The sequence below is a fragment of the Prionailurus viverrinus genome, chromosome B1 (genome assembly GCF_022837055.1).
Source record: "Prionailurus viverrinus isolate Anna chromosome B1, UM_Priviv_1.0, whole genome shotgun sequence".
NCBI classification, from domain to species: Eukaryota; Metazoa; Chordata; class Mammalia; order Carnivora; family Felidae; genus Prionailurus; species Prionailurus viverrinus.
In genome coordinates, this window is record NC_062564.1 from 161080843 (window position 1) to 161107110 (window position 26268).

A 26268-nucleotide genomic window follows, 5' to 3' on the forward strand; every position below is an offset into this window, starting at 1 on the left:
CCAAAATCAAGAGTCAATGCTCAACCAACTGAGCCACCCAGGCACTCCTGCATCTAACTTCTTAATAAGCTAATTATGTCATACAACATTTACGCTCTAGGTTCAAAAGGTGATGAGCAGAACATGATTCAAAGATAAGTGTGACAGAGATGGACAGCTATGCCCCAGTATCCATTCTCTTTTCACCAAATGTTAAACTCCACTTTTAACTGGGTATCTGGTTATCTGCAAAAAAGTACTTAAGTTCTAGATAATGGGATATAGTCAACCTCCAGGTTGTGTGCTTAAATGGGTAGAGAATACATACTAGGGCTGGCCAAGCAACAAGGAGAAGAACTTAGGTCCCAGATTTCATTATGGAGTAGACCCACCATACTGCCCCCAAAGTGTCTATCTACCTCTAAGCTGTTATGAGAGAGAAATAAGTTTCTAATGTCTTCAAGTTACTGTTATTTTGGGCACTGCTCCTTGTGGACAAGCTTATATCCTGACTAGCAAGATAAGCACATATTAATTTGCACTAACCTAGAGAACCAGTTCTTTTATCAGGAATAAAGCAATATGAGAGAGTAAAAGGAAATTTTTCTTTCAAATATAAATCAAACATCTTCCAATCTTCTTTAAATATTTTCAGTGGTGACAATCTCATATTCCTACGAATTCTGTATTTATGTAGACAGCAAGCACTCATATATCTTTGTATGTAAATCTGATCATACAGAATATCTCACATGGAAGTTCATAGGTACAATACTGAGCCATGGGAGTTTTGGAATCTGTTTCAAAACTGTAGGTCCTGAATTTTTGCCATCAGAAGTGGCAAATAAATCTGAAACAAATCTGAGGATCTAAGCTAGTAAATAAAGTATTTTATTTCTATAATGAGTCCTGGACTCTTAATTTCCATCCCTTTTCCCAACACACACACACACACACACACACACACACAACTTACTCACTCAAAACATATCCATGCTTATACTCACACACAAACATGCATACAAACAAAACATTTACATAGGTTACAAAAGAGTTTAGAAAAGTACATGGGGGCTTAGTCATCTGTTCTGTATGATTTTGGCTCTTGCAAAGTATATCCCCATAGTCTCTGTCCCATTTCAAACCATTCTTTGGCACTACTGTGGTCTGAATACCAGGTGAGACAGTTGTATAGCAACTCAACATGGCTCTTCAGCTACCCTACTATAATTTCATGGTAGGAACAAATGCAGGGTTTCCAAAGACCAATATGAACAGATTCCATCTCCCATAACTCTTGGTGTGTGCATTATTTATTTTTGGTGGGTGTGGGAAAGGAAGGAAATCTAATGTCCTTTTAATTTTTAATGTCAGCACCCAGTTAAAAAAAAAAAAAACCTTAAGAACCTGACTTCATTTACCTCAATCCTCACCTTTCCCTGGCTTACTCGCAGGTAAGGCTAGCCAGTAATTATAAAAGACTATGAGGATTATAATGATTCCTTTTTCTCTTTTTATATTTCACTGAAATTTTTCCTTGTTTAAATATGTATCATCCTTGTTTTAAACATGTATCCTCTCACTTAGAAGTAAGACCTAAAATCTCACCAACTTAGAACAGAATGATGGAAGAAGAGTCTAATGGATCTGTTTGCCTACCACTAAAACAGCTCATTCAGTGAAGCTAGGGAGATGGACTGCCAAATCCCAATGATAGACCATTTTTAATCAAAAGAAAAGCAATTTTAAATATATATGAGCAAAAACAACAACAACAACAAAAAAGGGCAAAGAGCTACAGCCTAGATGTAAACCAGAGAAGCCCAGGTACTTAAGCACCACAAATCAAGGGATTTGGATTATCATATTAAGAAGAAAGGACATTCCAGCTTATCACTTTTGCCACTCTGTGTAAAGGGACCAGCCAGGTTGTTGCCTAGGCAAGGTGACCTTGTAGGATTATACAGGCTCTTGCCTGCATGAGGATGCCCAGCCAAGCATGTCAGAGGTGAATGAAACCCAGCTTGCCTGCCATTCTTCAAGTGCCAGGCTAGCTGCTCCAGCATAGGGCTGTGACCACCTGAAGGAGAGGCAGTTTGTTTTTTTTAATATACACAAGGTTTTGAATCACGGGCTCATGGGGCTGCATCTGTCCAGAGAGGACACTGTTGGATAGCAGGATGTGCCAGTTGAGAACAAGCTACTTTAGCATAAGGTTATTTTGAGCTGAAGGAAACTGAGAAGCAGATACAAGAAGAGCTCTCTGCCATCCCCTTATCTGCCTAGAAGCAGGACGAACGTTTACAAAGGTATTCTCCCTCCCCTCTCTACCAGGAAGGACAAAAGTTAATGACTGGAGACAACTTAGACCCTTCTCAGCCGGGAGACGGCACCAGAAGAATCTAAGTAATAAACCTTACTAACTAGCTTTTATCTGTCAGTAGTTTCTCCATATATTTTCCCTCTCACATTTGCCACCACTAGAAATTCAAAGTCCTTTTCCTTTGTCCTGTCACTTCTCTAAGTATTTATTGTCCCTTTGCTAAGATGGTATATAAGACCAAATTTTAACTATCCCTTGAAGTTATTATCTCTGAGTACTCTCATTCTAAGTTTAATGCACACATTACAAAACTAGTTTTTCTCTCATTAATCTATCTTTTGTCAGTCCAATTTACAGAACCCCAAGTAGAGAACTAAGAAGAATAGTGGGAAGAGCAATTTTTCCTTCCCTATCACACCTGTCCTTCATTCTCAAAGGGCAGGTTTTTTTTTTTAATTTTTAAACATTTATTTATTCTTGAGAGAGAGAGAGACAGTGTGCAAGTGGGGAGGGGCAGAGAGAGGGAGACACAGAATCTGAAGCAGGCTCCAGGCTCTGAGTTGTCAGCACAGAGCCTCACATGGGGCTAAAACTCATGAACTGCAAGATCATGACCTGAGCCGAAGTCGGATGCCTAACTGACTGAGCCACCCAGGTGCCCCTGAAAGGGCAGTTTTGTTTCAAGAATTAGAAGGTCTGTAGCCCTATATGGAGTTAAGTACTAGATGATCTCAAAAAAGGGAGAAAGGAGAACTGGGGACACTACCTATGTACCCTCTCTTGGTAATAGGGTACCTCTGGGTCAGGAGGTGAAGCTAAGGTGAGCAGAGCAGTGTCATGGGAATGCAACCTGTGCAGTCCCAAAGAGCCCTATGCTTGTTCTAATGTTTTGCTTTTACTGTTTTAAAATTCTTAGTTTTTTTTCTAACAAGGGCCCTCATATTCTCATTTTGCACTGGACCCCAGAAATTATTAGCCATTCCTTAAGGTGAAGGTGGCATAGTAAAGTGCTGAGAAGTTAGAAACCACTCAATGCTACAGCCTCTAGGAGCACAGTTCAACACACAATATTGGACTTGGGGGTGAAAAGACAAAGGGACCTTAAGAAGCTACTGACCAGACCCTCCTATAAGCCTTGGATTGGTAATGACAGAGCACCCAGGGACTGCTGCCAGGGATGAGAAGCTCAGGGTGGTTAATTTTGTAACCCAATCGCTCCTCCTTCAAGTATGAGAAGTCTGTGAGGATTTGAGTCCCTCAGAGAATTACTCCCAGGTACCAAATAACACAAGTACTCTGGCTCAGTGATGGTCCTTTCCAGCCCTCAATGATTACTGGTTGGCTACTAGCCCCAGTCAGCAGGAGGGAGAAACAAAGAGAAATGTCCTTACTGACTGGTTTGATCACAGACATTTCTATTCCCTTCTTTTAATAATGGGAAATTGAGGATTTGATTGTGATAATCATCTGCCCTCCTATCCTTCTTTTTACCCTTCAGCATTAAAAAACAAAAGTTTAGGGGCGCCTGGGTGGCGCAGTCGGTTAAGCGTCCGACTTCAGCCAGGTCACGATCTCGCGGTCCGCGAGTTCGAGCCCTGCGTCCGACTTCAGCCAGGTCACGATCTCGCGGTCCGCGAGTTCGAGCCCCGCGTCGGGCTCTGGGCTGATGGCTCAGAGCCTGGAGCCTGTTTCCGATTCTGTGTCTCCCTCTCTCTCTGCCCCTCCCCCGTTCATGCTCTGTCTCTCTCTGTCCCAAAAATAAATAAACGTTGGGAAAAAAAAAATTAAAAAAAAAAACAAAAACAAAAGTTTATCTATTTTGAGAGAGAGAAAAAGCATGAACAGGGGAGGGTCAAAGAGAGAGAGAGTCCCAAGCAGGCTCCATGCTGTCAGTACAGAGTCTCAATCTCAGGAACCATGAGATCAATACCTGAGCCAAGAAAAAAGAGTTGGATGCTTAACTGGCTGAGCCACCCGAGCGCTCCTACCCTTCAGCACTTTTATCCTTCTCTTTTAACTCTTATTACAATGTGCAATATTACAGAGGCTAATTTTCTATAGGAAACATTCAGGAAACTTCATTAAGATCATATGTATCTCCCCACTAATTCATCAGTTAGGCAATTAGGGTGAAGTGGACTCTTGTAGTGAAAATAAATTCTTTTTGAAATTTCAAAATGACACTATAAATGAGATTTTAAGGCTTAGTCTACTATTACCTCCAGTTGATAGAATTATAAATTATTTCTTATGTTCTTTATATTATTTATTTTCAAAGTGTTTCATAATATTTTACTTTTGCGGTTAGAAAAAAATAAAAATTGTAAAAGATTTAGCCTGAGTAAAAACTATTTCCACATATTTTAGGAACATCTTTTTTCCATATAAACTGCTGATATACTAATTAGAAATCATTTTTACCTATTCATTAAAGCTAGTTCCTTAAGAACTTCTACTTGGAGCCTAGCTCTAACTGCTGTATCTTTTCATCTTTGTAAACCTTAAGAATGTCACAATTTTTCAAATGTGGGGTTTGAAAGACACAGGAAAAAGATAAGTAAAAATCATTCATAATCCAGTCACAGTTGAAAAAAAATAATCTAAAATAAAAGGCAAAATATCTCCCAACCCCAGTTTTCTAACACATGAACAGATGTATCTCTTTTTTTAAATAAGAGAGAGATTACAATATTTTCATTTTTTCACATAAAAGTGTATCATGCACATCTACACTGGACAGCATACACACACACATACACACAGCATACACACACACACACACACACACACACACACACACACACATCCTTTTTAATGGCTGTCTGAACCATGATTTATTTAGTCAATTTTCCCATTGCTGGCAACAGATTGTTTCTTGTTATTGCAAATATGGCTTCAATGAATAATTTGGCATATGTATTTTTATATATAATGCTATTACTTTTGCAAAATTCTTAAGAATGCTATTCTTCAATTAAAGAGGACAGATATTTTAAATATTAATAAATGCTATCAAATGGGATGCCTGGGTGGCTCGGTTGAGTGTCCGACTCTCAATTTCGGCTCAGATCATGATCCTGGGATTGTGGGACTGGGTCCCGCATCAGGTTCCACACTGAGCATGGATTCTCGCTCTCTCTTAATCTCAATCAATCTCTCTCTCTCTCTCCTTCTGCCCTCCCCCTCAAATAAAGTAAGTAAATGCTATCAAATTATCCTCTTAAAGGATTGATCAATTATACTCTCATAGCTTATGAGTACCCCATTTCTCACATCTTTTATTGCACATAACATTATCAATGTTTTTTAAAAGTTCTTAATCGGATTCTAAAAGAAATGTTTCCATTCATATCCCAGAACATCTTTCCACACAACTTTTGGCCACTTGTGAAATTTCATCTGTAAATGTGCTCATGGTCATGCCTATGTTTTCACTGACCATCTTTCTCTTGCTGTTCACTTTTATACACTCGCTGCTCAGCACCCCCAATGATACTAGCTGAGTCACTCCTTCACAACACCCAGTGCTGAGGCTGCCGTTAGACCGAGGCGAGAGCAGCATCTAAGAACATACCAGCCTCATTATTTAATATTTTATTGTTTCAACATCCTAGCATGAAAGAATAAAAAATGTCTGTCTACCTGCTACTAATGACCATAAGCATAAAGCTTTAACAGTGCTCTGGAATGTTCAAATACCAAGATAGCTTAATAGAAAGCATCACATCACAGCATACATAGTCATGAAGTTATTTTCTTCACGTGAATAATTTCATGTGTACACACAGCAGTAAAAATCACAGCACACCTCATCACACTGTGAGCAGCCTTAAAGAGACAGAGCCATCTACTCTCAGGAGAAAATTGCTTTAAGTTGTTTTGGTTTTTACTTAGAGAGAGAGAGAGAGAGAGAGAGAGAGAGAGAGAGAGAGAGAGAATACCAAGCAGACTCTACACCACTAGTGCAGAACCTGAAGGGTTCAAACTCACAAACTGTGGATCAGGACCTAAGCTGAAATCTAGAGTTGGATGCTTAACCGACTGAGCCACCCAGGCATCCCTCACCAGAAAATTTAAAAATAATTGCATAGAACATTATCATCCTTTGTAAAAATATCTGAATGTTTTAAAAAACTAAAATATAATTTACCAAAAGATGACAAATGTTTGATTAGAATGGTGAGTTTGGGATATATATTTTTTTTGTCTTCTTTAAATTCTCTAAATGGTATTTTAATTTCATCATTTGAAAGTAAGTTTTAATTCTGAAATTAGAGTGGTGGTGGTCACACAACTCCATGAATATACTAAAAACAGAACCATATGCCTTAAAAAGGTAAATTTGATATGTGTGTTATTTCTCAATACAGTTGTGATCTTCATAAAAGTAAAATTTTAAAGTTAAATACTGCACTGTAGGGGCAGGAAAGATATGGGAACTCTGCACTTTCTGCTCAATTTTGCTATAAAAACTAAAACTTCCCTTAAAAATAAGGCATATTTTAAGAAAATACTACAATGCAGCCTTTGTTAATTTCTCACTAATTTTATGTTTAAAATTCTGGGAGGCAGTAGAATACATAAAAGCTACAGCACAGATAAGCCTCTTTTCAACCCCCTGTTCTTGGCAATGATATCTGATAAGCAGCTGAATGTGGCTTCTTAAAGCATCAATGAAATTCGTGTCAGCATATTCAAAAACTTCTGGGTGACTTTGATTCTAAGGTAACTTACTGGGCCTGTGTAGAGTAATCTATGCTCCCACTATGCTTAGTAGAATTAACAATGTTGAGTTTGACAGTATCTTAGAGATATCCATTATTTCTCTTTCTATTCTGCTCAGCTTCTGGGGTCCCAGCTGATGATTAATGAAAATTTCAATGTGTTGAACTATTTCATATAAAATTAAGTTCTAGGTTAATTAAAAAGCCACCAAGAATAAATTGATTCCATTTATCACCAGTGTACTGTAACGGACAGGAGCTCTCTGGGGCTGGCTATTCTTTTAGAACCTTCTGTCCTAAAATGGGATAACTTACAAATATTATATCTAAAGGGCTAAACAAGAAGCCATAACAATCATCAAGATACAAGTGAAACTGTTCTACTATAATGAATTTGGTAAACAGACTTCCAAATGTTTCTTTTCTTCAAAAACGTATATAAAAACAAGATCCCTTTTTATTCCCAAATGATGAATGGGAACAAAAGAATATTTCTATGTTACGGTGGTCTAGTGTATGGAAAAGAGTCACTGCTCCCAACTTGGGATCTTTAAATTTACTCCAAGTGTTGTGAAATCTGTTCTTGGAAGCTCAGGTAGGAGAATGCTTCTCCCTGAAAGGAAACTTGCAAAGTCCTTAGGGAGAAGTCCTTGAATACTGATTGGATTTCAAACTAAGGGCATAAGAAAATGTTACATTCTCTCTAGCCAAGCCTGTTCCTCAAGACCTAAATTAAGGTACTGCTAAAAACATGGACCAAAATTTAAACAACATTTGTCACAAGATGGTAGCACTTCTTCTTTCAGTTTGCTACCTTGATACAAGTCTTTGGGGGGCGACAACTCATTCAAGTGGCTGTGTGTTCATATCATCTTCCTGTGACAGTGTAATTTAGCAGGAGCATCTGTGACTGGGGACAACTTTCTTTAGGATTTGTTTAGCCTGTTATACATCAAGCTGTAGGGACTGACCTCCCCAAACTGCCACTCTGCTCTGAAAGAGGTGAAAAGGAGCCCAAGAAAGCACAAACAAAAACCCAGAAGCTGAAAAAATACAAAAGAATCCACTTGATGAATGAAAAACACAGAAAACTTTTGACTGAACATAAGTGGTCTATGGCTGCTCAGGTTTTAATAAATTTAAATCACCGACCATCAAAACAAAAACTACTGACGTAAGATTAATATTTGTTCTCATTTTAAAGTATATTATTTTTTCTATACCTTTTATTTTTCCCTTCAACTTTAAGGGTATAAATATTCCATTCTGCCTTAAAAAAAAAAAAGTCAGCATGGAGAAGGGACACATTTTTTTGTTCTATCCTACAGGCACTATAAAGGACATGGCCATAGCTCTAAGAAAAAAGTTACTTGTGAAGTAACAGTGCCTGGCACAAAGTAGATGATAAGCTCTCAGTAAGTACAGACAGAGAGCTCTGCTCTTGAAAGTTTTATGTGTCTATTTCTTCACATGTGCAAAGTAGTTCAATGAGTACTATTTTTTCTTATTTCCATATTAAATACTACCTTCCACCACATCTAAGGGACAGACAGATAATATCTTGCTGTATTGCAGGAGGGTAGGAATGAGATAGATCATTATGCATCTGTTTCTTCCCTGATTAAACGCTAGAGCTAACTTCTAATGTCAGAGACCTATGATGACACAAATTCGCTCTGGAGAAGGTGCCTTATCCTATCTTCTGTTTGAGGTTCGTGGCCATTGGGCCACAAAATTTCTCATGATTCACAGAAATGATAGCTTAAAATGAAATCTGGTTTATTTGGGGTTTGGACAAGAGATACTTTTTTTAAATTTTTTAAAAAATGTTTTTCTTTATCTTTGAGACAGAGAGAGAGCATGAGCAGGGGAGGGGCAGAGAGAGAGGGAGACACAGAATCCGAAGCAGGCTCCAGGCTCTGAGCTGTCAGCACAGAGCCTGATGCGGGGCTCGAACTCATGGACCGTGAGATCATGACCTGAGCTGAAGTCAGACACTCAACTGACTGAGCCACCCTGGCGCCCCTGGACAAGAGATACTTGAGGAATCAACTTTATCATCACAGAACTGTGCAGATGCGCCACACAGCAAAGTAAAGCTGTGATTTCTAATGAGGAGACATAATGTTGTCAAGGGAGTCACATAATCCAGGAAAAAAGAAAAATATTTCCTAAAAAAATAAAATAAGAAACTAAGAAGGTCTAACAGACTTCTTTGTAACCTTCCTTAGGGATGTAGTAAAGCCTTCATAACATGAGTCACAGAAAATTACTGTGGGGCCAGACTCTCACATACTGGAAAGTCATACTGGCCAGAGGGTCTGTGTTGTTGAGCAGGGGTAAAAAGGAGAAAGTAGTTCAGTGAAGGCATAATGCAGAATGTCTACTAAAGCTCTCGTTTATCCTAATTTTGACTTCTACTTTCCAAAGAGAAAAGTTTACAACATCCAAACAAGCTATTGTAAACCCACTTTTTAAGGGAGAGAAACTCTGCTCCAGATAAAGTAAAAGAAAAAAAACAACACATAACACCCAGGAAATCAACCAGCAAGATTGCATTAATATACACAGATCCTTTACATCTCTGCCAAGGAAGGTGGGGATTAATCCAATCACTGTTGGCTTCCATGTAAGTCATTTGAAAGAACTTGGGGGGAAGAAACTGAAATGGGAGTTTAAAATCAAAATGTTCTAATCACTAGTAGTAAAAATAGATGTATTTTAGGACTTACTGAATGCAATATATTGTGATAATTCTTATTTATATGGTATAATTGAAGGATGAGGTTAACCAAATGTTACCCCTCTCAGTATCAAATTTTTTTAAAATAAAAGTATTTTGAACAGAAATTTTTCGATAATAAATTATACACTGAATAGAATGTAAGCTGTTCTTGGAGTCTCGGGGCCATTATTATTAGGCTTAGATGTAATAACATGATATCTTAAGGGAATTATTCAAGATGGTCTGTTCCTGTCAATGCCCTTCTGCCTTAAAACATTTTTGTGCCTATTTTAAAATAAGTATTCTGGGGGTGCCTGGGTGGCTCAGCCAGTTGAGCGTCCGACTTCAGCTGGGGTCATGATCTCGTGGTCTGTGAGTTTGAGCCCCACGTCGGGCTCTGTGCTGACAGCTCAGAGCCTGGAGCCTGCTTCGGATTCTGTGTCTCCCTCTCTCTCTGCCCCTCCCCGACTCATGCTCTGTCTCTCTCTCTCCTTCAAAAATAAATAAAAACATTAAAAAAATAAATAAATAAAATAAGTATTCTGCCTCCTTCTTTCACGTGTTTAACTGTCACTTCTTATTAGGTCGGTGAGTCTTTTTCTCATAATTCCTTCTTTTAAATTTATGCTTCTTGTGCCTGTGCAATAAGAGATCAGATAATCAAGAAGGATAGAATTGTATGTACAGAAAGAATCACTAGGTGCCAAGCAAAAGCCTAAGAAGCTCCCCTAGGAGTTTGAAGAATGAATGATATCTGTTTTAGCTGCTTTTGCTTTGCTGTATCCCAGACAGTTGAGGTCATTGTACAAGTAATTTATAGTTAAATCCAAGCATTTCTGTACATTAAAAGCAATAAGGAAAAGATGGCTTTCGTCTCTTTAATGTGCCACTCAGAGTAGGCACTCTGTATCGTACCTGAAACAACAGCACTCAGAGTCTCATTATGGACATTCTGTGTAAGTTTAATTCCCTCCATGGCCATGATTTTGTTAAATGTTACTGAAATAAAAAGTACAACATGCAATCTGTGAGCACCAAGCTTGTGAAATTGGAAAAAAAAAAAAAGTGCCCCACACCTATATTATCAATTCTGTGGTGCATCTTCCACTTCAGTGAAAGAAAGCACACTACCTTTATCATGTTGATGCATATTAATTTGTAATAAAATGGAAGAGATAGAGGAAAACAAAGTGATACCTGTAATAAAACACTGAAATTATTATTGCATTTCACAGTCTATAAGAACTGCACATTCACAGAATTACAGTCTCCATCAAACTGCTGACCCCTGCCAAGAGGGAAAGATTTACTGCACTCCTCACACCTGAAAAGGAAAGGTAGGATTAGTTCATGGACGCTTTCCCTTTCAGTATTAATAGAGTCAGTGTTTATACTAGATGAAACTACATGATTCCCAAACAATGAGGAAACCTCTACCTTTCCAAATTTACAACCTCTCACATCTTATCTCTTCTGTTTCAAAATGTTCTCTAATATCCACAGATTTGTGTTGTCATTATAGTCTAATTTCTCCTAATTCTTTTAAGTGAAGAGAATAATAGGTTTATAAAATATAACAATAATCATGATGATGTTTTCTTCTGTTCTTATATTATTTTCTAAGTAGTTCAACATTTTTTTGCAAATATTCACTCTCACAGTCATTGTTTATTAGGAAAAAAAATTATGCTGGACTGACAAAACTAAGGCAAAAATTTTTAAACATTTAAATTTATTATATAAAGTAGATTTATACCCTCCTGCTTGGCCAGATGTAACAAGTTTCCATTTTAAGTTCTATTCCTTTAGCAAGATTAAATTCCATGTGCTTTTCTAGCTACACCCACAGATTCTTGTAGCCCCATCTTCCTACCTGGTATAAGTAATCACCTGAACTGTCTTTATACCATAATGTCTTTTTTTCCCCAAACTATCTTACAGTTTTTCAAATACCAACCACGGTCTTGAACTTTGCAATTTATACAGCTCTTATCAGCTGTTTTTTAACAACATTTTTCCATAAAGCATTTGTGCATCTTTCCCCTACATGTTTATAGCCGTGTTTTGACCATGGTCCCCTCTATGCCCTGAAACTCCTTTATCCTGGCACAGTGGCTATACTAAGCAAGCTATTTATTCTCCCTACTTCTACGTCACAGTATGAAGCATCTCCTTAAAATACACTTTTCACAACCTCTTCCTTTCCCAGGTCTTATTCTTTTAAAGGAACCACATCAGTCTCAAGTAGAAACATGACACTGAATACTTTTCTTATGGTTTTTTTCAACATTACAACCAAAAGTCTCTTCCTTTAAAAATTCCTGAATTTATGACTTCCATCCCTCTCCTAATGTTACTGAATTTATTGCTATGACAATTAACAAAATCGCAACATAAATGTCATCTCTCTACTTACATTTGGCCAGATCTAACCAAAAGGTTTGAATCACTGGAAGGTCCATCCACTTTCAGAGAACTAGTCCTATTTCCCATGGTTTTACTTTTCATTTTTCATTTATTTCTAAAACATAAACTATATTAGTGGTTCCTTATTCAATTTAGATTCCTTTTATGTATCTCTTAGCTGCTTCCTTAGCTTAACTACTTTGTTAGTGGTAATCTTAAATCCCATCATCACTGAAGAACAGGATATTTTAAAGCTTCACTACTTTTTGTTATTGCTGTCATAATGCTGTGAATGCCACAATATTGCTTTTGAATGCAATTATCTGGGCCTGACTTACAAATGTCCTCTGTTGGATTGGCTGAAATCAGTTACATGTTTTCTTTTGTAGGATCTATTGCCACTGTATACTGCAAAATTGTGCCTATGGATTTGTCTTTTACAATCTACCCATCTGATAGTGGGATATGTTAGCCAAGAGTTGGGAGAATGTATCCATATCATTCACTCTTTATGAGAATGTGTCTCTAGTCATTTTATACCTTACCACACTGACTTTTAAAGTGCTCATATTGGTATATTTTCCCATTTAATTCAACTCATCAACTATTTACCGAGTGCCCATGAAGAGTACAATACTGAACTATACAAATCGGGAACCGAAAATGAAACACAAATCATAATGTGTAAATCTATAATCTTAACAGAGGCAGGATACAGAATGCTCCAGTACTAGAATATAAAAAATACACTTTTCTTCCTGACCTTCTAAATAAAACATAGTAGGTTATAAGCATTCTTCGATTGCTTTGATTCATATTTGCCAATTTGATTATTTGCAAGGCATTCCTTGAGATTATGTATACAACAGTAGCCACAGAACATGTAACAACTTGCAATTTAATAGAATAATTTCATAAATCAATACCAACATCTCAATCCCAATATGCTTTTGTTGTTCTCTACTTATAATGTATGGGGGTTTTTTGGTGGAAAACTACCTACTGTACTAAAATGAACAATTTGGGAATGAAGAAAATCTAGATATCTCTAGATATGTTGGCATTTGGAAATCTCAACATATACTTCTTATTTCACTTTTCTAATACACCCTTTCTCTTGTCAGTTTTTTTTTTAAACATGATTTCCTCCAAATGAATCAGTGCTGTGATATGCAGGAAGGAACTATCTCTGCGATTATTCTACTTGGTGCTTAACAAACATTATGGCAATACGCCAAAGTACATGTTGGGGCTGGGGCCTCAAAGATTAATCAGACATTGTCCCTGCCCTAAAGGAACTCACAGTCCTATGAGACAGTGTTGTCTGTGTGGGGTGAAGGGAGGCAGGTATTAGTCAATCTTATACCACTTCTCCCTAATGTCTGAGATCATAATTCTACATGGAATTTCAAAGATCTCTCATGCCTGTATTTTATATGAAAAGGTTTACATTTTTGAGACCAGGAAAAAGTCTTCTCATTCCTCTTATTTGAAATCAGGTATTTTCCATAGGTTATTTGTTTTCCTCCGCACAGCACAATGTTTAGTTTTATGTTTCTTTCTTCCCAAAGTCTTTTAAACATGACATGTCAGACCTCAAGTCATTTTTTTATCTCTTGGTCAGGTTTCTCTTCATCTCTCATTTCATTACTCTTCCTCATGGTCAATCTCTTCATAAGTCTTCACAACATTATTAACCTCATATTTCATTTTTGACATTTGTTTAAGCAGACTCCTGTGCAGGAAGACTATTAGAGGTCTTTATTATAGAACTGCTGTGGTTACTATACAAAGAGTTCATACTTTATCTATGGTTGTGGAACAGATGTGAATTTTTTTGTATCACAACTCAAAATGCATTTTTCCCTTAGAGATAATATTGTTAAGTGGTGGTTGTGGTATTTCACCCAGATCTCCATTGAGGAATTAAGGGCTTATTCCCCTAAATATTTAGTGCTGCTATAGAATGCATGTCCTTAGGTAGGAGAGTAATAGCCCCCCAGAGACGGACCCTTTCTAGTCCCTAGAACCTATCAATACATTACCTTTCTTAGCAAAGGGACTTTGCAGATGTGAGTTAGCCAAGGATGTTGAGATGGGAAGATTATCCTGGATTTTCCAGACAGGCCCAATGCAATCACAACCACCTTTGCAAGAGAGGCAAGAGTGTCAGGAGTCACACGAGGAGATGTGATGACAGAAGCAGAGGCCAGAGAAAGACTGGAAGATTCTAATGAAGGGAGCAGAATATGCCACCTCAAAATATGCCATTTTGGCATACTGATTATTTTGAATTAAAGTTTCTTGGGAAATAGGCAGTGCAAGAAGGACACTCTTGACTCTCCTGTGCTCTCCCTGAAGGCAGGAAATAAGTCTCTTATGTGAAAGATACCCACCCTGTGCCAAGAGGGTAGAAGGTATCCTTATTAGCAGAGAGGCAAGTCAGGGCCAAGAGGATAAATAAACAAACTTTGTTACTTTTTCATTAAAATGGTACCCCAACCCCAAACCTCTTTGTTTTGTCAATTCTTCACAAATTTATTGTTTGCCTAAGAGGTACAGAAGATTCCTGCTGTGGACACTTCGAGTCTCATATTTTTAGGGGGCTCCTGTACATATGAAATTAAATTTGTTGTTCTCCTGTTATCTTATGTCCATTTCACTATTAAACCAGGCAGAGAACCTGAAAGGGAACATTTTTCCACCCCTACACTACATTGTTGGCCTTGAAGGTGCAGGAAGGAACCACAGGCTAAGGAAGGCAGCAGTCTCAGAAGCTAGAAAAGGCAAGGAAAGGGATTCTCCCCTTGAGCATCCAAAAGGAACACTGCCCAATGGCCTCATTTTAGACCTCTGACCTCCAGAACTGTAAAATAATAAACGTGCATTGTTTTCAGCCACTAACTTCATGGTAATTTGTTTCAATAGCAACAGGAAACTAATATACATCTTGAGAAAAATTATCAAGGTTTCTGTGATCAAATAAATGGGGGAAACATTATTCACTTTATCTCCCTCTCAGTGCCTACAATTTGAGAAGTCCTACAGTGAAGAATTCTGTTTAACTTTGTTTAAACTAGAATTTTCCAAAAGTACTTAACCGTAGACATTTTAAGGACTGTTTAACAGTACTATTCATGGAGCCTACTTTGGGAAAAAATGCTTTAAGGATTTATGCTATGGATAATGGCACCCAGAAGAGATGCAGATATTCATTTATCTAGACTGAAATTCCATCCACTGATGCTGTTTCAGTGAATTATTATTGAGTGTCCATTTTAGCTTTACATTGTGATAGGTATCGGGATGAGGGAAGAGGAGGTGAGACATAAAGATATAGAAGAAAATATTACTGACTCCAAGGAAATCATCATTTAATATGAGATATGACATATTTACCAAAAACTGTAAACCAGGTAGAAAACATTAGGTTCTGTGTGTGTGTGTGTATATATATATATATATATATATATATATATATATATATACACACACACACACACACACACACACACACACATATATGTATGTGTATATATATATATATATATGGGCAGGATGGGCTGTGAAGTTTGGAGAAAAAAAATGAATCATTTCCAGGAAGTTGGGGGTGTCAGAGAATGAATTATGAAAAGCTGGCATTTGAATTTGTCTTTTTTAAAACTGTTTTTAATGTTTGTTTATTTTTGAGAGAGAATGAGAGAGAGAGTATGAGCAGGGGAGGGGCAGAGAGAGGGAGAGACATAGACTCTGAAGGCACAGAGCCTGACACACGGCTCAAACTTGTGAACTGCAAGATCATGACCTGAGTCAAAGTCAGATGCCTAACCAACTGGGCCACCCAGGCGCCCCTTGAATTTGTCTTTTAAGGGCAGGTAGGCTGATGATGATGATAAGAGAGGGAAGAGAAGAAGGGCATTGTGCAGTGGTGGCATCAGAGTAAGCAACCCTACCTATGACAGGCACTACCTGACCCAAGAACTAAGTTGTTCCCTACTGGGGAAAGACAAGCCTTGGTAAGCCACATCCTTGTCTGTGCAAGAATCAGAATTACAAATTTGTGGGGTGGCAGGGGGGTGCCTGAGTGGCTCAGGTGGTTAAGTGTCCAACTCTTGACTTTGATTCAGGTCATGATCCCAGGGTTGTGGGATGGAGCTGAGCATGGAGCCTGCTGAAGATTCTCTCTCTCCCTCTGCCCCTCTCCCCTGCTCATGCTCTCTCTCTTAAATAAAAAATTAAAAATAAATACATACACACATACATACACAAAATACAACCAAACACTTAATATAAAACTTTGGGGTATTTTTCTGCATGGAATAGACTTTCTGAGACTCCCTAAAATATGTACCTGGTAAAGTTTAGACTACAGATGTTTTTTGCTTTTCCTGGTAAATATTCCTAGTGGTAAAGATATAGCCTTCTTATTGTTCCTTGGACCTCTAAACTTCTGTTCAGAACTGGAGTCATCTGTTGAAAAAGTTTCAATGCCAACTCTATGTGTGTGAAGACTAGGCTTTAACAGTAAATGGGAAAGGGGGACCATGTCTGTGCTACTTTAGCTTCCTGTTTTGTGTCAGCTTTAGTCTCCTTGGGAGCAGATACTGTCTCACTGTTTGTTCTTTGTAAGCCTCAACTCTAGAGCAGTGGAGGCACTTGGCATACATTTGTTGAAATGGTGAAAGGATTATCGAAGTGAAATCTTGGCTCCACTCAAACCGATTTAGGAAAAGAATTTTCTTAAACATTTATTTCAAAACGGAAAAGGAAGAGTAAAACATGTGGCATTTTAGAGGTAAGGAATTCAACAGAATTTTTTGGTGGGGGAGGGGCCTTTAGCCCCTAGAAGAAATAAGGCTTCTCACTTTCTGGAAGAGATGCCTGCACTATCCGTAGGCTTGATCCAAAGAGAGTGGTGAATCAAACACTTATTTTCTGACTGTTCCTTAAAGAAAGAAAGGGTGGGATTTAGAGGATCACAGGGCTCCTCCCAAGAAACACATTCATGTAGATGTGACCTCTGGAGATTGTGTGCCCCTGCCCCTGTTTGTCTGGCAAACACCTGCTCATCTTTCAAGGCAGCTCGAATGACAAGTCTGGGAGGCCCTGCGGCTCCCTGTGGCAGTTGTTTACTCTGCCCTTTGTGGTTTCCAGCACTCTGTGCAGAACTCTCTCAAATATCACTAATCGCATTTTATACGGTTATCTGCTTACATATCTGGATTCAATTCCATAAACTTCTGCTAGGGCAATGTTAGATTCAAAGGCAAAGACTCCGGCCTTTAGAAGCTACTTCCTTCTCCAGGAGGCAGACCAGCATACAACTACTTATAATTCTCAGCAACTGCAAGAGAACATAATGCAGAGAGGAGGTAACGGGAGGGAGGGCAGGGTCTTAGTTCATATCCTTAGGTCTTGGCACAGTGTCTGGCACATAACAAGTTCCAAACATGTTAATGGAGGGAGGGAGATAGGAAGAGATGAAAGAAGGGGGGAGAAAGGGAAAGAAGGGAAGGAAATGACAAAAATGCCCCACCCCATCCCTGTCACTGTGCTGAACATTGTCAATCAATTAGTTACTATAAAGGTGCTATTCTCAGGTCCCTGGAAGAGAGGTTTTGGAGCAGAGAGTTGATGTTTCAGTCATACTTGGCACACAATACCATACATGATAATCACCATCTGAGGGCAGCAAGTCATAATTTGTCCTGTATTTAACTCTCATCCCACTCCCAGGGGCTCTACAGAACAGAGACTTACAGAGGTTGCGTTCTCTGAAAGCATTAGCTCTATGCCAATTTAATTCTTGAGTTCTGCATCATTAGACCAGCAGGCTTCCTTGCTTATGCAAAAGGATTTAACTAGAATTTTGGTGCCCTCAGAACTCTGTCTGCCACCCAGCTCCCTATTTCTCTGCCAGTTTCATCTGCACAATGCATCTTGGGTTACATGTGGCAGAGAGAGAGAGAGGAATCTCATTTCAAGCCTCTGCTGTCTGCATCGCACAGCCCTCCCTGAGCAGCCTCTATTTCACAGGGGAGAGAAGGGAGGAGGCAGGATGATCAGCCTCCTCAAAAGATGAGAGTGTAAAGTATTTCTCAAATTTTCATCTTCAACAGCTGGTACCATTCAACTCCCTGGGGTGGGGGAGACTATGCTTTGTTGCTTAGCTAGCAATATAATCTCTAGCTATCCTGATGCCAAAGTATCAATTACAGGTTCATTTGGATGATGGGATAAATTGGTGTTGAGACCACTAGACAATGACAGAAATTGGAGGTGATGGGAAAGGATGCCAAAGGGGGCTGACCTCTATCCTGAAGTACAGTCGAATTCTTCCTATCCTTGCAAATTAAGTAACTTAATTCTAAACTTCTAGTTGTCTCATGAAGAGAAACCCACCCGCAGAAGTGAAGCAGGTATTCCTGAAGGTTTTTCTTCGAGGGCATAATTAGAGAGATGTTAACACTCCTGCAGCATCCCAGCTCTCCCAGTGTTATAACAGGAGGAAATCGGGAAAAAAAAAACAAAAAAACAAAAAAACGATGACCTGCATTTAAAAACAAATGTTTTACCAGACACAAAAAGTCACATATTATATGATTCCATTTATATTAAATCGCTACAATAGGTAAATCCCTAGCAACAGCAGATGGGCGGTTGTTAGCAGTTGAGGGGAAGGAGAAATAGGAGAAATGGGGAGTAAGCGCTTCAGGGGTACAGTGTTTTCATTTGGTGGGTGATAAAAATGTTCTGAATGTACTAACTGCCACTAAATTGTTCACTTTATGTCACATGAATTTCACCTGAATTAAAAAAAATAAATGTTTTATAATTGAGGGCTTCAGTATTTCGCATTGCTCAACAATCTACCACTGCTGGGGAATAGGGAGGACTTTATTCCCATTCCACAGTGATAAGAGGGATTAAGTAGGTCTCTAAGTTCTAATACTTGTCACCTTTTGGCCTTTCCTACGAAAAGCCTAGTATATTCCCAGAATGTCTGTCACAGGGAAGTAATTCAAATCAATGACCCCTGACTTGCTTGGCCCTTGACAATGAGCAGCAGCAGCAGCGACAGCAAGAGCAGCAACTGATCATCACAGGGCTAGATAATCAAACGTCCATGGGGTGCACCTGTTTACCAGCCTCTCAGCCAGCCGCCCACACTAGACCCAGGTGGCCTAGCTGCATTCGGGGACATGAGACAAAGACTATGGGCCATTTTAATTCAGTAGAAAAATATGAAGACCTTGCTCTTGCCACACTCTTTCAGAGTCAAAGAAAATTAATTTTAACAGAATAGAAGCATCTTTGGAAGGGAGGCAGTTTTTCCCTTCTTGTTTGATACTAAGAAGAATATACGCTTCAACACACAGATCCAAAGCAGTCAGCTGTTAAGTGAAAAGAGAAGCCCACGAACTTAGGAGGAATAAAAACATATTGAGAAGTTAAAAGAAGGGGCTTTGAAAAGAAACTACAAGACTATGTAACATCAAAAAATGGCTAACAACTATATTCATTTTTTTAATTTTTTTAATTTACATTCAAGTTAATTACCATATAGTGCAACAATGATTTCAGGAGTAGATTCCTTAATGTCCTTTACCCATTTAGCCCATCCCCCCTCCCACAACACTTCCAGTAACTCTCTGTTTGTTCTCCATATTTAAGAATCTCTTATGTTTGCTAACAACTATATTTAAAAGCAGGTAGGGGACTGCCCAGTCTTACCCAACATCTCCCCCCTCTCACCCCACACCATGCAGTCAGGGCCACAGACAAGTAGGCCTCCCGAGTCCTCACCCAACCAACTTTCTAAACCATTCCATTTGTCTCACATTCTACTTACTTCTTGACATACCTCCAATTTTTCTGGTTTTGACCTTATGACTTTTTCTCCAACCACAGTTTGTCTCACCACGCAGACTTTAACACTTAGCTTTGGGATATTTTTTTTTTCTAGACCAAGATCTAGACATTCCTCTGGGAATACTGCCTTTGGTGGCTTCATCCACATTTAGCCTGACCCAGGGATGTCACTCTTCACTGTGACTCACAGAAAAGTGTGCAGTTCTGTTTTCGTGTAACCTTCCCTTTTCTCAGGTGTAACCCTTAAGACTAAGCCTGAAAATAAGGCTCTAGTGCTGATTTCAGATTCACAAATGGCTAGACAAACTTCATATTAAGTAAGAATTTTTAAATATAACGAGAAAGCAAATTACATTCAATGCTTTCAAAATCCCCTGATTCTATTGCAATATGCCAACTGACTCAGAGAGCCATGTTATATTTTCCTATGTTGTGTGAGAAAAACCCATGTGATGCTGTCACAAAATGTTCTATATACCACAGAAATTACAGTATTACTTTCCTGGAAAAATTCCAAAAGGAGAGAAATAGCATCTGTTTTCTATGTTGGTCATGCTATGGAATGAAACGCAAATGGGAAGTAGGTTATAGAGGGGGCATCTATTTTCTCTCTGATAGGAATGCTGAGATAGAGCACCAATTTTGAGCTGTCTTGAGGTTAAGCAGTATGGATGGGGAATGCAATGTTGTATGTGTGCGATTCCTGTCCTCGGCCAGAACAAATCCTTGTCACCTCCATCCTCACATCACTGCCACAGCAGTGCATGTTGAATTGCAATAATCTGGCTCTTCTGCTTACTGATGCTGACTTTAGGCAAGTCACTTAAGCTTTCTGAGCCTATTTCTCCACCAGTGAGACAGGAATAATAACACCTATTCTTTATTACTGTTATGGGTTAAACTGTGCCTCCAAAATGTATACTGAAGTCCTAACCCTCAGTACCTCAGAATGTGACCTTATTTGGAAATAGGGTCATTGTAAGTGTACTAGGGGAGATCATACTGGTAGGGTCCTTAATCTAGTATGTCTGCTGTCCTTCTAAGAAAAAGAAAGATGGCCACATAAAGACACAAGCACACGAGAATGACATGTGAAGACAGAGACAGGGACTGACGTGACACAAGCAAACCTAGGAAAGACAAGGATTGATGGCTACCACCAGAAGCCGTGAAGAGGCAAAGAAGGATTCTCCCCTTTATGTCTCAGAAGGAGCATGGCCCTCTCTTGATTTTAGACTTCTAGGCTGCAGAACTGTGAGAAAATAAATTTCTGCTATTGCAAGCCACTTGGTTTGTGGTACTTGCTACAGCAGCTCTAAGAAACGAATACGGTGGGGGAGGTTTATTTATTTATTTAGTTAGTTAGAGTGAGTCTGTGTGTGTGTGTGTGTGTGTGTGTGTGTGTGTGTGTGTGTGTGTGTGTGTTAAATGCAGGGGAAACAAACACAGAATAAACCAAGTAGGCCAGAAGAAAACAAGGCCAGAAGGTAATTTTTCTTATGTATTTAAATCAAGGAAATGACCTTATTTTCTCTGGAGCCAACACTGCCTCTCTGAACCTACCTCCCACTGTTGTCCCTCCCCCTGCTCCAGCTCACCGGAGCATTCCTCCTGTGAGGAGGCTGTGCTTGAAATATCTCACCATGTTCACTCCTTAGGGTCTTTGCATCGGCTGCTTCCTCTGCCTAGAACACACCCAGGGTGAACTCCTACTTCCTGTCTTTCCTCAATGAAGCTGATCCTGGCTCTGCCACTTAAACACTGCATTTTGTACTCCTGTGCCACCCAGCACTCCCAATTCCCCTTATTCAGCAGTTCTTTTTCTTTTTTCCATATTCTTATTGGCTTCTAATAGCCTGGTAATTTATTTTTCTATTACATGCAGTATTTATTATCTGTTTCCCTCTATGCTAGAACATAAGCTCCAGGAGGGCAGGGATCTTCATGTTTTGCTCACTTATAGGAACAAGCATCTAAAACAGTATCTAGTTCATAACAGGTGCTTGACAAAGTTTTTTTCAAATCCATTATTTATTTTTAATTAATCACTTTGTAATTACAGAAACGGTACATGTGTACTATGAAACATCAGAAAAAATTAAAAACTTAAAATTCCTACCATTCAATATGTTTCAAATTATGATAAATCAGAATGATTTATAGCTTCTTTTAAATGACTCACTAAGGAATTCTGTCTCTTTATATATATTTTAAGTTTTTTGTTTTTTTTTTTTTTTGAGAGAGAGACATAGACACCATGAGTGGGGAGGGGCAAAGAGAGTGGGAGAGAAAGAATCCCAAACAGGCTCTGCACTGTCAGTACAGAGCCCAACGTGGGGCTCAAACTCACAAACCTGTGAGATCATGACCTGAGCCAAAACCAAGAGTCGGATGCTTAACCAACTGAGCCACCCAGGGGCCCCATATACATTTCTTAAATGTTTATTTATTTTGAGAGAGAGACAGACAGGCAGAGAGAGAGGGAGTGAGAAAATCCCAAGCAGGCTCTACACTGTCAGCACAGAGCCTGACAGAGGGCTCAAACTCACAGATCGTGAAATCATGACCTAAGCCAAAATCGAGAGTTGGATGCTTAACTGACCAAGCCACCCAGGTGCCCCAAGGAATTCTGTCCCTTAAGGAAAAATGTCATGATATAGATAGCCTCCATATTACAAGATTTGGTATGTGGGTTAAAGGAAATAATGTATCCACATAATATTAATGATTGTCATAACAACTCAGATAGTTATTTTCTTTCTTTTGATCTTATCTTTAACTTTCATCCTTTGCACCAACTTCTAAGAAGTAGCATATACCTGTAGACAAGAGAATGGTATAATGTTGTTCTTACAGGGGAGGCACGTGGGGAAGGTCTCCCACTCCTCTCACTCAAGATGGAGTCTCCAAATTCACAGTATCAAGCTCTACGGTCCAGATGTACCACGAGACACAAGGCCACTAACTATTCCACAGAATTTTATAACAGTAACAAAACAATACAGTGATGATTACATTTTTATATTACATCCTCCCATTGGCAAAGCTTTTCATGTGAGATGAAAGAAAGGAGGCTAAGAGAATTTAAGTGACACGTCCAAGTTTACACATCTGGTAAGTAGAAGAGCTGAGTATTAAATCTAGAATTAGAAGGTCATCAGCGACAAGGATCTTTTTTTTTTTTAAAGTTTTTATTTATTTTTGAGACAGAGTGAGACAGAGCATGAACGGGGGAGGGGCAGAGAGAGAGGGAGACACAGAATCGGAAGCAGGCTCCAGGCTCCGAGCCATCATCCCAGAGCCCGATGCGGGGCTCAAACCCACGGACCACAAGATTGTGACCTGAGCCTAAGTCGGACGCTCAACCAACTGAGCCACCCAGGTGCCCCAAAGATCTTTTAACTTGATAGTGAAATGCATACTATCCATTTCTAAAATCCCACTCACATTAAATAAAATGCTCTTTAGTACTTTCTCCATAAGCTACTTCCCTCCCCGTCCTCTAAACAAATGACTTACCTATCTTAATAGCCAAACGTCCTTTCCTTGCTGGGTAACTGTCCACCAAAATTTTCTTCTTGTAAAAAGGAGATCAGTGGTTAAGTGTTTCAGGAAATGGGATACATTGTTGAGAAAATCTGGGGATCACTGCTCTTGTGAACTGTTGAGAAAAAACAAAACATCAAGAGCTTTATATCTTCAGTCCTCTTGGGAAGCCTTCAAAATGAATCCCTTTTCCATTCTGGCAGAAGTCAGTACAAAGGAGTTTTTGTTTTGTTTTATTTTGTTTTCTGGTTTTCAATTAGGTTTAATAATATTAAACTTTCATTCCTTAGCCTAAATTTATTCTAGACTCTTAAAAGCATTTATTGTAAATTGTTTCTACTTTTGAAGGGACTGGAAAAATCATGGCCATGAATACAGAGGCTCCCGATCCTTCTTATATACAGAATTCTCACATTTATTTCTCATGGTAATTTAGCTAAAATTCAAGGAGCTAGAAGACACAAACTCAACCCAGCAGAGAACTGAAGGCAGTAATCATTAGATTGTTTCCACGCCCCCCCACCCCCCAGAGGTAGCAAAGGCACTTTTTTATTCAAACACCAATAACAGAATTAATGAGGTTAATGGGCTCTCTGGGGGTAGGGCATGCATAACCTCTTATAAACACTCCAGAATAAAAACTGTGACATAGTGACAGTATATTTTAACTGGAATGGATATGGGAAATATCCAGGGGATAACCCCAGATTCAAATATTCCCTTTGCATAGCCAAAGAAAAGAAAACAACTTTCTGGGACAATGATACAGAAAGAAATCTCTTCAAATCTTAGGATGACAATGGATGTCTGGCCCTAACCAGAAGCTGATAGTACAGGCTTAGAGAAGGATTCCCAGTTCTGGTTATGAGGGGCTAGTTTGTATCAGACCAACTTTCCACTGAACACCACTAGAAAAGCTAGATAAATATATCTAAAACCTGTTTAAAGGCACTGGAGTGCTACCAAGGTAGCCAGAACACGAGAGGCCAAGATCTTAGGGAGAAGAAAAACAAAACTGAGGCAAGTCATTACACTGCTTTTCCTTTCAAAACACCTACTGATCTTTAAGAGACACAGGGCACGTTGAAAAAAAAAGGGGGGTGGGGGCGCCTGGGTGGCGCAGTCGGTTAAGCGTCCGACCTCAGCCAGGTCACGATCTCGCGGTCCGGGAGTTCGAGCCCCACGTCGGGCTCTGGGCTGATGGCTCAGAGCCTGGAGCCTGTTTCCGATTCTGTGTCTCCCTCTCTCTCTGCCCCTCCCCCATTCATGCTCTGTCTCTCTCTGTCCCAAAAATAAATAAACGTTGGAAAAAAAAAAAAAAAAAAGAGACACAGGGCAAAACTGCTGAGAAGCCAAGCAGAAAGCAGCTACTCAGAGGCACATAAAGTGAGTGGACCAAAAAAGTACCAGAGCTAAGAATCAAGTCACTTCGGTCCCTCATTAGATTAAGGAGGTCTGCCCTACTCTGACTGCCTATCAGAAGCAAAAGTAAGCTCCATAGAGAGAGACATCATCATCCACAGTATTTGTGATTCTTTATACAAAATGTCCTGTATTCAGTCAATAATTACTAGGTATACCAGGGAATAGGTTCAAGAAAGAAACAGACAATGAAAACAGGACCCAGAGACAACCAGGGATATTGTCTTTAAAATAACTGTGATTAGTGACATGCCTGGGTGGCTCAGTCATTTAAGCACCTGACTTCAGCTCAGGTCATGATCTCATGGTTCATGAGTTCAAATCCCGCACTGGGTTCTGCACTGACAGCTCAGAACCTAGAACCTACTTCAGATTCTGTGTCTCCCTCTCTCTCTTTGACGCTCCCCCACTTGTGTTCTCTCTCTCTCTCTCTTTCTCTCTCAAAAATAAATAAAAACATCTAAAACTTTTTAAAAAACTGTGACTAATATATTCGAAATTACAAAGATTATAAAATATTTCAACACATATCTAAGTCACAGAAATAACCAAAAAAACACAAAGAGTAAGGATACAAAAGATTTGAATAACACAATTAACAAACTCAGCCTTAGTAACCTATGTAGAATACTGCACCCAACAACCATGACCACACATTCTTCCAAGGTACACATGAAACATTACAGAAGTTAACCATATGTGGGTCATAAAATAAGTTTCAAGAAATTTCAACAAATAGAAACCATGGAGTACTATTCTGAGCTTACTCGTTTGAAATAATAGAGACTCACAAGAAATTGCAATAATAGTAAATTTTTTAAAGCAAACTAAAACGTACATACAGTAAAATATGCTACTTTTTTTTTTTTAAGTAGGCTCCATCCCCAGTGTGGAGCCCAACGTGGGGCATGAACTCACAACCCTGTGATCAAGACCTAAGCCGAGATCAAGAGTGGGATGCTTAACCAACTGAGCCACCGAGGAGCTCCAGAATACATTTTAAGTGTACAATTTGATACAGTTTGATAAAGGAAACTGTTGTTGTGCAACCACCAACAAAATAATAATATAAAGCATTTCCATCACTCCAGGAAGTTTCCTCATGTCCCTTTTAGTCAAATGCCACAACCCAAAGGCAAACCACTGTTCCCATTTCTATTACCGTAGATTAGTTCTGAACCACATAAAAATGTACTCATAGAATGTACTCTTTTGCGTCTGGCTTTATTCACGCAGTGTAATGTCTCTGAGATTCACCTACACTGTTGAGT

General features: G+C 39.0%; 1 protein-coding gene across 1 annotated transcript in view; it reads right to left on the bottom strand.

Annotated features, from left to right (window-relative positions):
* Nucleotides 1–23616, bottom strand: part of CRACD (capping protein inhibiting regulator of actin dynamics) — a 140172-nt gene extending 116556 nt beyond the window's left edge. Inside the window, exon 1 of the mRNA XM_047856982.1 lies at nucleotides 23549–23616. The gene's annotated coding sequence lies outside the window, so the exon portion shown is untranslated. The remainder of the gene's footprint in view (nucleotides 1–23548) is intronic.
* Between the last annotated feature and the right edge of the window lie 2652 nt (nucleotides 23617–26268).